The 14,517-nt window shown below is 40.7% G+C and overlaps 5 non-coding genes across 5 annotated transcripts; all 5 read left to right on the top strand.

The window, feature by feature from the left end:
* Nucleotides 1-6,110: 6,110 nt before the first annotated feature.
* Nucleotides 6,111-6,192, top strand: trnas-aga. Its single transcript has one exon. It is a non-coding gene; the product is annotated as a tRNA-Ser (tRNA).
* A 1,743-nt stretch (nucleotides 6,193-7,935) lies between these two features.
* On the top strand, nucleotides 7,936-8,017 carry trnas-aga. The gene has a single exon. It is a non-coding gene; the product is annotated as a tRNA-Ser (tRNA).
* Nucleotides 8,018-9,762: 1,745 nt separating this feature from the next.
* Nucleotides 9,763-9,844, top strand: trnas-aga. The gene has a single exon. It is a non-coding gene; the product is annotated as a tRNA-Ser (tRNA).
* A 1,744-nt stretch (nucleotides 9,845-11,588) lies between these two features.
* Nucleotides 11,589-11,670, top strand: trnas-aga. Its single transcript has one exon. It is a non-coding gene; the product is annotated as a tRNA-Ser (tRNA).
* A 1,742-nt stretch (nucleotides 11,671-13,412) lies between these two features.
* Nucleotides 13,413-13,494, top strand: trnac-aca. The gene has a single exon. It is a non-coding gene; the product is annotated as a tRNA-Cys (tRNA).
* The last annotated feature ends 1,023 nt before the right edge of the window (nucleotides 13,495-14,517 follow it).

Genomic DNA, 14,517 nt, shown 5'->3' with positions numbered 1-14,517 from the left:
CATCCTCTCAGATCTCCGCAAGTACATAGGGATTAGTTGTCCATTTGGGATAGGACTGCAGGCCATCTATCCCACTTCACACCTTTACACACCTGGTTATCCAGCCTTCTAGCTCTATAGGCCACAGTAGCATAGGTTACAGGTTTGTAGTCAAGCCACAGATTTCAGGTGAGATCCCATGATACACTCAACAATACAACAACACGATTCTCATGAATAACCATGAAGCCATTTGCTAAGATTTCCCCCATTTTGACATGTGGAAACCTGTTGTCACTCTTACCCTGACGGGAAGCTCCAGACACTTTTTTGGTCCTATCTGAGGCATTTTTAAATTCATGTCAAATTGGCCATATTCTGAAGACACTCTTATAGTCTGCAGGGTAATCGAACTGGCCACATCTAAAGTCAAGCCACAGGTAACAGGTGAGAAACCTTGTTAAACCCTAAAAGAAAAAGAAAAAACTTGATTGCATTGGATATAACCATTAAGTCATTCAGGTCGCAGACTCCCCTATAGGCATGGTTTGAAACCCCCTCCTGACAACTTTTTAGCGCCTGCATGTCATGCACCTTTGTAAAATCCAGTTGAAAAATAAATGACTTAAGGTAAAGTAAATGACACCTAGTTAATATGAGTAGTGAATAACTAACGTATTTTTAATATTCTGCAAAAACAGCTAGTTGATGAGAGGCTGAAAGAGAATTGCAAGAATCGCGCAATTTCACAGGCGGGCCCCAAACAGGCAAATAACAAAAATAATCTCGGAATGCAGAACTCGTCGGTCGTTGTCAGTGGATTGTATTGGCGGGAAGAACAAAAATATCGTCTGCAGGGTAATCGAAGTCGCCGCATCTAATGTCAAGTCACAGGTGAGCTGCCTTGTTAAACCCTAAAAATAAATAATAACACGATTGCGTTGAAATGACCCATTAAGCCATTTGTAAGGATTTCCCCCATGTGGACCTGTTGTCACTCTTACCCTGATGGTTGCTGATATTTCCAGACACTTTTTCAGTCTTATCTGAGGAATTTTATCATTTATATCAGAATGGCCATATTCTGATGCCAGTTTAGCGCTCATTCAATGGCGATTTACTACTCTTTCCCATTGAAGGCCATATTGAGGTTAACCTGTCTACGATATTGGTTCCCAATTGGGAATCAACCCTCCCACGTTCAGCTGAAACGGTGGCGCATGGAACGCAAAAATATTCTTAAAAATAATTAACCTCCACACATTAACAAGTCCAAGTCCATAGCTCAAATGAAAGATAAACACCTTGTTCATCTAGCCAGCAAGTCAGATTTCTAAAATGTTTTACGGCGAAAACATAGCACATATATATGTAAAACCACCACCAGACACAGCTCATTTGAATAGCCAAAACATGCAATCAACAAACGCAGGATTAAAAAATAAATCGTTCACTAACCTTTTGAAAATCTTCATCAGATGACAGTAATATGACATGTTACACAGTACATTTTTTTTTTCAATAATATGCCATTTATATCCATAAATGTCCATTTACAGTGAGTTCACGTTCAGAAATTACTCAAAAATGCCCGCAGGAAATCTAGGTAGCGCGGCAAGGTAACGTAAATAGACATCATAAACTTTGACTAAATATACATGTTCTACATATAGTTAGAAAGATACACTGCTTCTTTATGCAACCGCTTTGTTAGATTTACTTTTAACGTTACAGAAATCGCACACTATTCAATATGCTGAGACGGCGCTCAGTTCCAAGCTACATTTCTACGTAATGTTGGAGTCAACAGAAACACAGATTTAAGCATAAATATTCCCTTACCTTCGATGGTCTTCGTTCAGAATGTTCTGGAAGGCTTCAGACTTACCCAATACATCGTTTGGTTTCAAGTCTTGCGTCTTTGTATTAGCGCTTAAAACGGGAACGTTTTTTATCCAAAAATGAAAAATGAAATAGCGCCCCTAGAGATCTAACAGGCTAATAACATCAGCTGAAATGCACCCAAAACGTCCTCTGGTCCGGAAAAGTTGCGCATCAAAACTTCAAAATTACATATTATATGTCGACTAAACAGGTCAAACTAAGTGCAGAAGCAAGCTTTATGATGTTTTAGACACACAAAACAAACTTCAATTCAATCGGCCATCGTCTGCCCCTCTCTTGAGTGCTGGAACAAAGGAATGGCTGGGACCAATTCGCGCCCCTACGCACAGCCTATTTTCTCGTGGCACGCACTAATTTCACTCCCATAGGGTCAATTCTCGCGGGATTTGAACGATTCAAAGCTCTACTGAAAGAGGACATCTAGCGGAAGAGATAGAACGTCTCCCCAGAATCATAACTGGTTGGGAAGGGTGGGGGCCATGACGTCAAAGTTGCTCCAACTTTCATGGCCACAAAAAATAGTTTGGAAGAATGCCTGCCCTGTGAGTTCTGCTATACTTACAGACATAATTCCAACGGTTTTAGAATCTTTAGAGTGTTTTCTATCCAATAATAATTTTTATTTGCAGATATTAGCAATTTTTGACAGATTTTTTTTCAGTTTACTAGGGGTACCCAATCTCTCCAAAGGGGGCATATGTCTGCCATATCCTTAACAGGTCTTAAATCAATGACTGGACTTTTTAATTTATAAAAACAAATGACTATTGAAAGTGCAAGTCAGTATCGTGCATAGTTGTTCTGGTCTCTGTGGTGATTTTAGAGCGTTGTTCATATTTCTACTTTTACCGCATACACTTTAACCCGATACCCAGTTACTGTGCTGTAGTCAGGATGGCAGAGCGGTCTAAGGCGCTGCGTTCAGGTCGCAGTCTCCCATGGAGGCGTGGGTTCAAATCCCACTTCTGACAGTTTTTTAGTTCACACAGTGAAATAACAATTCATAATAAACACTCTCAAATGCAGACCCTATCTGAGGCATTTTTAAATTCATGTCAAATTGGCCATATTCTGAAGACACTCTTATAGTCTGCAGGGTAATCGAACTGGCCACATCTAAAGTCAAGCCACAGGTAACAGGTGAGAAACCTTGTTAAACCCTAAAAGAAAAAGAAAAACTCGATTGCATTGAAAATAACCATTAAGTCATTCAGGTCGCAGACTCCCCTATAGGCATGGTTTGAAACCCCCTCCTGACAACTTTTTAGCGCCTGCATGTCATGCACCTTTGTAAAATCCAGTTGAAAAATAAATGACTTAAGGTAACGTAAATGACACCTAGTTAATATGAGTAGTGAATAACTATCGTATTTTTAATATTCTGCAAAAACAGCTAGTTGATGAGAGGCTGAAAGAGAATTGCAAGAATCGCGCAATTTCACAGGCGGGCCCCAAACAGGCAAATAACAAAAATAATCTAGGAACGCAGAACTCGTCGGTCGTTGTCAGTGGATTGTATTGGCGGGAAGAACAAAAATATCGTCTGCAGGGTAATCAAAGTCGCCGCATCTAATGTCAAATCACAGGTGAGCTGCCTTGTTAAACCCTGAAAATAAATAATAACACGATTGCGTTGAAATGACTCATTAAGCCATTTGTAAGGATTTCCCCCATGTGGACCTGTTGTCACTCTTACCCTGATGGTTGCTGATATTTCCAGACACTTTTTCAGTCTTATCTGAGGAATTTTATCATTTATATCAGAATGGCCATATTCTGATGCCAGTTTAGCGCTCATTCAATGACGATTTACTACTCTTTCCCATTGAAGGCCATATTGAGGTTAAATCAATGAATGGACTTTTTAATTTATAAAAACAAATGACTATTGAAAGTGCAAGTCAGCATCGTGCATAGTTGTTCTGGTCTCTGTGGTGATTTTAGAGTGTTGTTCATATTTCTACTTTTACCGCATACACTTTAACCCGATACCCAGTTACTGTGCTGTAGTCAGGATGGCCGAGCGGTCTAAGGCGCTGCGTTCAGGTTGCAGTCTCCCATGGAGGCGTGGGTTCAAATCCCACTTCTGAAAGTTTTTTAGTGCCTCTCAGGAGTCATGCTGCTCAGCAGTAATAATAAGAATGATGAAATAACAACTTCACACAGTGAAATAACAATTCATAATAAACACTCTCAAATGCAGACCTTCTGGAGCTGAGCAAAGATCAAGGTTAAATAAGAAAACAGCTGGACTTAATAACAAATGAATGAGGGGAACATTTTGTGTTATTGCATTATAATGAGTTTCTGCATTATCTTTCAGTTGTTAAATTTCACTTTCTGTAGGCTATGCCTGTTGGCCCATTCACTCCTAACAAGCCTGTTTTCTTTTGTCAATGTTGTCGTGGCCGAGTGGTTAAGGCGATGGACTAGAAATCCATTAGGATCTTCCTGCGTAGGTTCAAATCCTGCCGACAATGAAAATGCATTTTTTTGACCCCTCCGGAGGTTGAAGTTTAGTCGTGTTTCTTATACCAATCGCATCCTCTCAGATCTCCGCAAGTACATAGGGATTAGTTGTCCATTTGGGATAGGACTGCAGGCCATCTGTCCCACTTCACACCTTTACACACCTGGTTATCCAGCCTTCTAGCTCTATAGGCCACAGTAGCATAGGTTACAGGTTTGTAGTCAAGCCACAGATTTCAGGTGAGATCCCATGATACACTCAACAATACAACAACACGATTCTCATGAATAACCATTAAGCCATTTGCTAAGATTTCCCCCATTTTGACATGTGGAAACCTGTTGTCACTCTTACCCTGACGGGAAGCTCCAGACACTTTTTTGGTCCTATCTGAGGCATTTTTAAATTCATGTCAAATTGGCCATATTCTGAAGACACTCTTATAGTCTGCAGGGTAATCGAACTGGCCACATCTAAAGTCAAGCCACAGGTAACAGGTGAGAAACCTTGTTAAACCCTAAAAGAAAAAGAAAAAACTCAATTGCATTGAAAATAACCATTAAGTCATTCAGGTCGCAGACTCCCCTATAGGCATGGTTTGAAACCCCCTCCTGACAACTTTTTAGCGCCTGCATGTCATGCACCTTTGTAAAATCCAGTTGAAAAATAAATGACTTAAAGTAACGTAAATGACACCTAGTTAATATGAGTAGTGAATAACTATCGTATTTGTAATATTCTGCAAAAACAGCTAGTTGATGAGAGGCTGAAAGAGAATTGCAAGAATCGCGCAATTTCACAGGCGGGCCCCAAACAGGCAAATAACAAAAATAATCTCGGAACGCAGAACTCGTCGGTCGTTGTCAGTGGATTGTATTGGCGGGAAGAACAAAAATATCGTCTGCAGGGTAATCAAAGTCGCCGCATCTAATGTCAAATCACAGGTGAGCTGCCTTGTTAAACCCTGAAAATAAATAATAACACGATTGCGTTGAAATGACTCATTAAGCCATTTGTAAGGATTTCCCCCATGTGGACCTGTTGTCACTCTTACCCTGATGGTTGCTGATATTTCCAGACACTTTTTCAGTCTTATCTGAGGAATTTTATCATTTATATCAGAATGGCCATATTCTGATGCCAGTTTAGCGCTCATTCAATGACGATTTACTACTCTTTCCCATTGAAGGCCATATTGAGGTTAAATCAATGACTGGACTTTTTAATTTATAAAAACAAATGACTATTGAAAGTGCAAGTCAGTATCGTGCATAGTTGTTCTGGTCTCTGTGGTGATTTTAGAGCGTTGTTCATATTTCTACTTTTACCGCATACACTTTAACCCGATACCCAGTTACTGTGCTGTAGTCAGGATGGCCGAGCGGTCTAAGGCGCTGCGTTCAGGTCGCAGTCTCCCATGGAGGCGTGGGTTCAAATCCCACTTCTGACAGTTTTTTAGTGCCTCTCAGGAGTCATGCTGCTCAGCAGTAATAATAAGAATGATGAAATAACAACTTCACACAGTGAAATAACAATTCATAATAAACACTCTCAAATGCAGTCCTTCTGGAGCTGAGCAAAGATCAAGGTTAAATAAGAAAACAGCTGGACTTAATAACAAATTAATGAGGGGAACATTTTGTGTTATTGCATTATAATGAGTTACTGCATTATCTTTCAGTTGTTAAATTTCACTTTCTGTAGGCTATGCCTGTTGGCCCATTCACTCCTAACAAGGCTGTTTTCTTCTGTCAACGTTGTCGTGGCCGAGTGGTTAAGGCGATGGACTAGAAATCCATTAGGATCTTCCTGCGCAGGTTCAAATCCTGCCGACAACGAAAATTCATTTTTTTGACCCCTCCGGAGGTTGAAGTTTAGTCGTGTTTCTTATACCAATCGCATCCTCTCAGATCTCCGCAAGTACATAGGGATTAGTTGTCCATTTGGGATAGGACTGCAGGCCATCTGTCCCACTTCACACCTTTACACACCTGGTTATCCAGCCTTCTAGCTCTATAGGCCACAGTAGCATAGGTTACAGGTTTGTAGTCAAGCCACAGATTTCAGGTGAGATCCCATGATACACTCAACAATACAACAACACGATTCTCATGAATAACCATTAAGCCATTTGCTAAGATTTCCCCCATTTTGACATGTGGAAACCTGTTGTCACTCTTACCCTGACGGGAAGCTCCAGACACTTTTTTGGTCCTAACTGAGGCATTTTTAAATTCATGTCAAATTGGCCATATTCTGAAGACACTCTTAGGCTGCAGGGTAATCGAACTGGCCACATCTAAAGTCAAGCCACAGGTAACAGGTGAGAAACCTTGTTAAACCCTAAAAGAAAAATAAAAAACTTGATTGCATTGAAAATAACCATTAAGTCATTCAGGTCGCAGACTCCCCTATAGGCATGGTTTGAAACCCCCTCCTGACAACTTTTTAGCGCCTGCATGTCATGCACCTTTGTAAAATCCAGTTGAAAAATAAATGACTTAAGGTAACGTAAATGACACCTAGTTAATATGAGTAGTGAATAACTATCGTATTTGTAATATTCTGCAAAAACAGCTAGTTGATGAGAGGCTGAAAGAGAATTGCAAGAATCGCGCAATTTCACAGGCGGGCCCCAAACAGGCAAATAACAAAAATAATCTAGGAACGCAGAACTCGTCGGTCGTTGTCAGTGGATTGTATTGGCGGGAAGAACAAAAATATCGTCTGCAGGGTAATCAAAGTCGCCGCATCTAATGTCAAATCACAGGTGAGCTGCCTTGTTAAACCCTGAAAATAAATAATAACACGATTGCGTTGAAATGACTCATTAAGCCATTTGTAAGGATTTCCCCCATGTGGACCTGTTGTCACTCTTACCCTGATGGTTGCTGATATTTCCAGACACTTTTTCAGTCTTATCTGAGGAATTTTATCATTTATATCAGAATGGCCATATTCTGATGCCAGTTTAGCGCTCATTCAATGACGATTTACTACTCTTTCCCATTGAAGGCCATATTGAGGTTAAATCAATGACTGGACTTTTTAATTTATAAAAACAAATGACTATTGAAAGTGCAAGTCAGTATCGTGCATAGTTGTTCTGGTCTCTGTGGTGATTTTAGAGCGTTGTTCATATTTCTACTTTTACCGCATACACTTTAACCCGATACCCAGTTACTGTGCTGTAGTCAGGATGGCCGAGCGGTCTAAGGCGCTGCGTTCAGGTCGCAGTCTCCCATGGAGGCGTGGGTTCAATCCCACTTCTGACAGTTTTTTAGTGCCTCTCAGGAGTCATGCTGCTCAGCAGTAATAATAAGAATGATGAAATAACAACTTCACACAGTGAAATAACAATTCATAATAAACACTCTCAAATGCAGACCTTCTGGAGATGAGCAAAGATCAAGGTTAAATAAGAAAACAGCTGGACTTAATAACAAATGAATGAGGGGAACATTTTGTGTTATTGCATTATAATGAGTTACTGCATTATCTTTCAGTTGTTAAATTTCACTTTCTGTAGGCTATGCCTGTTGGCCCATTCACTCCTAACAAGCCTGTTTTCTTCTGTCAACGTTGTCGTGGCCGAGTGGTTAAGGCGATGGACTAGAAATCCATTAGGATCTTCCTGCGTAGGTTCAAATCCTGCCGACAACGAAAATGCATTTTTTTGACCCCTCCGGAGGTTGAAGTTTAGTCGTGTTTCTTATACCAATCGCATCCTCTCAGATCTCCGCAAGTACATAGGGATTAGTTGTCCATTTGGGATAGGACTGCAGGCCATCTGTCCCACTTCACACCTTTACACACCTGGTTATCCAGCCTTCTAGCTCTATAGGCCACAGTAGCATAGGTTACAGGTTTGTAGTCAAGCCACAGATTTCAGGTGAGATCCCATGATACACTCAACAATACAACAACACGATTCTCATGAAAACCATGAAGCCATTTGCTAAGATTTCCCCCATTTTGACATGTGGAAACCTGTTGTCACTCTTACCCTGACGGGAAGCTCCAGACACTTTTTTGGTCCTATCTGAGGCATTTTTAAATTCATGTCAAATTGGCCATATTCTGAAGACACTCTTATAGTCTGCAGGGTAATCGAACTGGCCACATCTAAAGTCAAGCCACAGGTAACAGGTGAGAAACCTTGTTAAACCCTAAAAGAAAAAGAAAAAACTCAATTGCATTGAAAATAACCATTAAGTCATTCAGGTCGCAGACTCCCCTATAGGCATGGTTTGAAACCCCCTCCTGACAACTTTTTAGCGCCTGCATGTCATGCACCTTTGTAAAATCCAGTTGAAAAATAAATGACTTAAGGTAACGTAAATGACACCTAGTTAATATGAGTAGTGAATAACTATCGTATTTGTAATATTCTGCAAAAACAGCTAGTTGATGAGAGGCTGAAAGAGAATTGCAAGAATCGCGCAATTTCACAGGCGGGCCCCAAACAGGCAAATAACAAAAATAATCTAGGAACGCAGAACTCGTCGGTCGTTGTCAGTGGATTGTATTTTCGGGAAGAACAAAAATATTGTCTGCAGGGTAATCAAAGTCGCCGCATCTAATGTCAAATCACAGGTGAGCTGCCTTGTTAAACCCTGAAAATAAATAATAACACGATTGCGTTGAAATGACTCATTAAGCCATTTGTAAGGATTTCCCCCATGTGGACCTGTTGTCACTCTTACCCTGATGGTTGCTGATATTTCCAGACACTTTTTCAGTCTTATCTGAGGAATTTTATCATTTATATCAGAATGGCCATATTCTGATGCCAGTTTAGCGCTCATTCAATGACGATTAACTACTCTTTCCCATTGAAGGCCATATTGAGGTTAAATCAATGACTGGACTTTTTAATTTATAAAAACAAATGACTATTGAAAGTGCAAGTCAGTATCGTGCATAGTTGTTCTGGTCTCTGTGGTGATTTTAGAGCGTTGTTCATATTTCTACTTTTACCGCATACACTTTAACCCGATACCCAGTTACTGTGCTGTAGTCAGGATGGCCGAGCGGTCTAAGGCGCTGCGTTCAGGTCGCAGTCTCCCATGGAGGCGTGGGTTCAAATCCCACTTCTGACAGTTTTTTAGTGCCTCTCAGGAGTCATGCTGCTCAGCAGTAATAATAAGAATGATGAAATAACAACTTCACACAGTGAAATAACAATTCATAATAAACACTCTCAAATGCAGACCTTCTGGAGCTGAGCAAAGATCAAGGTTAAATAAGAAAACAGCTGGACTTAATAACAAATGAATGAGGGGAACATTTTGTGTTATTGCATTATAATGAGTTACTGCATTATCTTTCAGTTGTTAAATTTCACTTTCTGTAGGCTATGCCTGTTGGCCCATTCACTCCTAACAAGCTTGTTTTCTTCTGTCAATGTTGTCGTGGCCGAGTGGTTAAGGCAATGGACTAGAAATCCATTAGGATCTTCCTGCGCAGGTTCAAATCCTGCCGACAACGAAAATGCATTTTTTTGACCCCTCCGGAGGTTGAAGTTTAGTCGTGTTTCTTATACCAATCGCATCCTCTCAGATCTCCGCAAGTACATAGGGATTAGTTGTCCATTTGGGATAGGACTGCAGGCCATCTGTCCCACTTCACACCTTTACACACCTGGTTATCCAGCCTTCTAGCTCTATAGGCCACAGTAGCATAGGTTACAGGTTTGTAGTCAAGCCACAGATTTCAGGTGAGATCCCATGATACACTCAACAATACAACAACACGATTCTCATGAATAACCATTAAGCCATTTGCTAAGATTTCCCCCATTTTGACATGTGGAAACCTGTTGTCACTCTTACCCTGACGGGAAGCTCCAGACACTTTTTTGGTCCTAACTGAGGCATTTTTAAATTCATGTCAAATTGGCCATATTCTGAAGACACTCTTAGGCTGCAGGGTAATCGAACTGGCCACATCTAAAGTCAAGCCACAGGTAACAGGTGAGAAACCTTGTTAAACCCTAAAAGAAAAAGAAAAAACTTGATTGCATTGAAAATAACCATTAAGTCATTCAGGTCGCAGACTCCCCTATAGGCATGGTTTGAAACCCCCTCCTGACAACTTTTTAGCGCCTGCATGTCATGCACCTTTGTAAAATCCAGTTGAAAAATAAATGACTTAAGGTAACGTAAATGACACCTAGTTAATATGAGTAGTGAATAACTATCGTATTTGTAATATTCTGCAAAAACAGCTAGTTGATGAGAGGCTGAAAGAGAATTGCAAGAATCGCGCAATTTCACAGGCGGGCCCCAAACAGGCAAATAACAAAAATAATCTAGGAACGCAGAACTCGTCGGTCGTTGTCAGTGGATTGTATTTTCGGGAAGAACAAAAATATTGTCTGCAGGGTAATCAAAGTCGCCGCATCTAATGTCAAATCACAGGTGAGCTGCCTTGTTAAACCCTGAAAATAAATAATAACACGATTGCGTTGAAATGACTCATTAAGCCATTTGTAAGGATTTCCCCCATGTGGACCTGTTGTCACTCTTACCCTGATGGTTGCTGATATTTCCAGACACTTTTTCAGTCTTATCTGAGGAATTTTATCATTTATATCAGAATGGCCATATTCTGATGCCAGTTTAGCGCTCATTCAATGACAATTTACTACTCTTTCCCATTGAAGGCCATATTGAGGTTAAATCAATGACTGGACTTTTTAATTTATAAAAACAAATGACTATTGAAAGTGCAAGTCAGTATCGTGCATAGTTGTTCTGGTCTCTGTGGTGATTTTAGAGCGTTGTTCATATTTCTACTTTTACCGCATACACTTTAACCCGATACCCAGTTACTGTGCTGTAGTCAGGATGGCCGAGCGGTCTAAGGCGCTGCGTTCAGGTCGCAGTCTCCCATGGAGGCGTGGGTTCAAATCCCACTTCTGACAGTTTTTTAGTGCCTCTCAGGAGTCATGCTGCTCAGCAGTAATAATAAGAATGATGAAATAACAACTTCACACAGTGAAATAACAATTCATAATAAACACTCTCAAATGCAGACCTTCTGGAGCTGAGCAAAGATCAAGGTTAAATAAGAAAACAGCTGGACTTAATAACAAATGAATGAGGGGAACATTTTGGGTTATTGCATTATAATGAGTTACTGCATTATCTTTCAGTTGTTAAATTTCACTTTCTGTAGGCTATGCCTGTTGGCCCATTCACTCCTAACAAGCTTGTTTTCTTCTGTCAATGTTGTCGTGGCCGAGTGGTTAAGGCGATGGACTAGAAATCCATTAGGATCTTCCTGCGCAGGTTCAAATCCTGCCGACAACGAAAATGCATTTTTTTGACCCCTCCGGAGGTTGAAGTTTAGTCGTGTTTCTTATACCAATCGCATCCTCTCAGATCTCCGCAAGTACATAGGGATTAGTTGTCCATTTGGGATAGGACTGCAGGCCATCTGTCCCACTTCACACCTTTACACACCTGGTTATCCAGCCTTCTAGCTCTATAGGCCACAGTAGCATAGGTTACAGGTTTGTAGTCAAGCCACAGATTTCAGGTGAGATCCCATGATACACTCAACAATACAACAACACGATTCTCATGAAAACCATGAAGCCATTTGCTAAGATTTCCCCCATTTTGACATGTGGAAACCTGTTGTCACTCTTACCCTGACGGGAAGCTCCAGACACTTTTTTGGTCCTAACTGAGGCATTTTTAAATTCATGTCAAATTGGCCATATTCTGAAGACACTCTTAGGCTGCAGGGTAATCGAACTGGCCACATCTAAAGTCAAGCCACAGGTAACAGGTGAGAAACCTTGTTAAACCCTAAAAGAAAAAGAAAAAACTTGATTGCATTGAAAATAACCATTAAGTCATTCAGGTCGCAGACTCCCCTATAGGCATGGTTTGAAACCCCCTCCTGACAACTTTTTAGCGCCTGCATGTCATGCACCTTTGTAAAATCCAGTTGAAAAATAAATGACTTAAGGTAACGTAAATGACACCCTAGTTAATATGAGTAGTGAATAACTATCGTATTTGTAATATTCTGCAAAAACAGCTAGTTGATGAGAGGCTGAAAGAGAATTGCAAGAATCGCGCAATTTCACAGGCGGGCCCCAAACAGGCAAATAACAAAAATAATCTCGGAACGCAGAACTCGTCGGTCGTTGTCAGTGGATTGTATTGGCGGGAAGAACAAAAATATCGTCTGCAGGGTAATCAAAGTCGCCGCATCTAATGTCAAATCACAGGTGAGCTGCCTTGTTAAACCCTGAAAATAAATAATAACACGATTGCGTTGAAATGACTCATTAAGCCATTTGTAAGGATTTCCCCCATGTGGACCTGTTGTCACTCTTACCCTGATGGTTGCTGATATTTCCAGACACTTTTTCAGTCTTATCTGAGGAATTTTATCATTTATATCAGAATGGCCATATTCTGATGCCAGTTTAGCGCTCATTCAATGACGATTTACTACTCTTTCCCATTGAAGGCCATATTGAGGTTAAATCAATGACTGGACTTTTTAATTTATAAAAACAAATGACTATTGAAAGTGCAAGTCAGTATCGTGCATAGTTGTTCTGGTCTCTGTGGTGATTTTAGAGCGTTGTTCATATTTCTACTTTTACCGCATACACTTTAACCCGATACCCAGTTACTGTGCTGTAGTCAGGATGGCCGAGCGGTCTAAGGCGCTGCGTTCAGGTCGCAGTCTCCCATGGAGGCGTGGGTTCAAATCCCACTTCTGACAGTTTTTTAGTGCCTCAGGAGTCATGCTGCTCAGCAGTAATAATAAGAATGATGAAATAACAACTTCACACAGTGAAATAACAATTCATAATAAACACTCTCAAATGCAGACCTTCTGGAGCTGAGCAAAGATCAAGGTTAAATAAGAAAACAGCTGGACTTAATAACAAATGAATGAGGGGAACATTTTGTGTTATTGCATTATAATGAGTTACTGCATTATCTTTCAGTTGTTAAATTTCACTTTCTGTAGGCTATGCCTGTTGGCCCATTCACTCCTAACAAGCTTGTTTTCTTCTGTCAATGTTGTCGTGGCCGAGTGGTTAAGGCGATGGACTACAAATCCATTAGGATCTTCCTGCGCAGGTTCAAATCCTGCCGACAACGAAAATGCATTTTTTTGACCCCTCCGGAGGTTGAAGTTTAGTCGTGTTTCTTATACCAATCGCATCCTCTCAGATCTCCGCAAGTACATAGGGATTAGTTGTCCATTTGGGATAGGACTGCAGGCCATCTGTCCCACTTCACACCTTTACACACCTGGTTATCCAGCCTTCTAGCTCTATAGGCCACAGTAGCATAGGTTACAGGTTTGTAGTCAAGCCACAGATTTCAGGTGAGATCCCATGATACACTCAACAATACAACAACACGATTCTCATGAAAACCATTAAGCCATTTGCTAAGATTTCCCCCATTTTGACATGTGGAAACCTGTTGTCACTCTTACCCTGACGGGAAGCTCCAGACACTTTTTTGGTCCTAACTGAGGCATTTTTAAATTCATGTCAAATTGGCCATATTCTGAAGACACTCTTAGGCTGCAGGGTAATCGAACTGGCCACATCTAAAGTCAAGCCACAGGTAACAGGTGAGAAACCTTGTTAAACCCTAAAAGAAAAAGAAAAAACTTGATTGCATTGAAAATAACCATTAAGTCATTCAGGTCGCAGACTCCCCTATAGGCATGGTTTGAAACCCCCTCCTGACAACTTTTTAGCGCCTGCATGTCATGCACCTTTGTAAAATCCAGTTGAAAAATAAATGACTTAAGGTAACGTAAATGACACCCTAGTTAATATGAGTAGTGAATAACTATCGTATTTGTAATATTCTGCAAAAACAGCTAGTTGATGAGAGGCTGAAAGAGAATTGCAAGAATCGCGCAATTTCACAGGCGGGCCCCAAACAGGCAAATAACAAAAATAATCTCGGAACGCAGAACTCGTCGGTCGTTGTCAGTGGATTGTATTGGCGGGAAGAACAAAAATATCGTCTGCAGGGTAATCAAAGTCGCCGCATCTAATGTCAAATCACAGGTGAGGCTGCCTTGTTAAACCCTGAAAATAAATAATAACACGATTGCGTTGAAATGACTCATTAAGCCATTTGTAAGGATTTCCCCCATGT

Source organism: Oncorhynchus mykiss, unplaced genomic scaffold (genome assembly GCF_013265735.2).
Source record: "Oncorhynchus mykiss isolate Arlee unplaced genomic scaffold, USDA_OmykA_1.1 un_scaffold_426, whole genome shotgun sequence".
NCBI classification, from domain to species: Eukaryota; Metazoa; Chordata; class Actinopteri; order Salmoniformes; family Salmonidae; genus Oncorhynchus; species Oncorhynchus mykiss.
The sequence above is the reverse complement of the archived record's forward strand: the minus strand, read 5'-3'. Positions and strand labels throughout refer to the sequence as shown.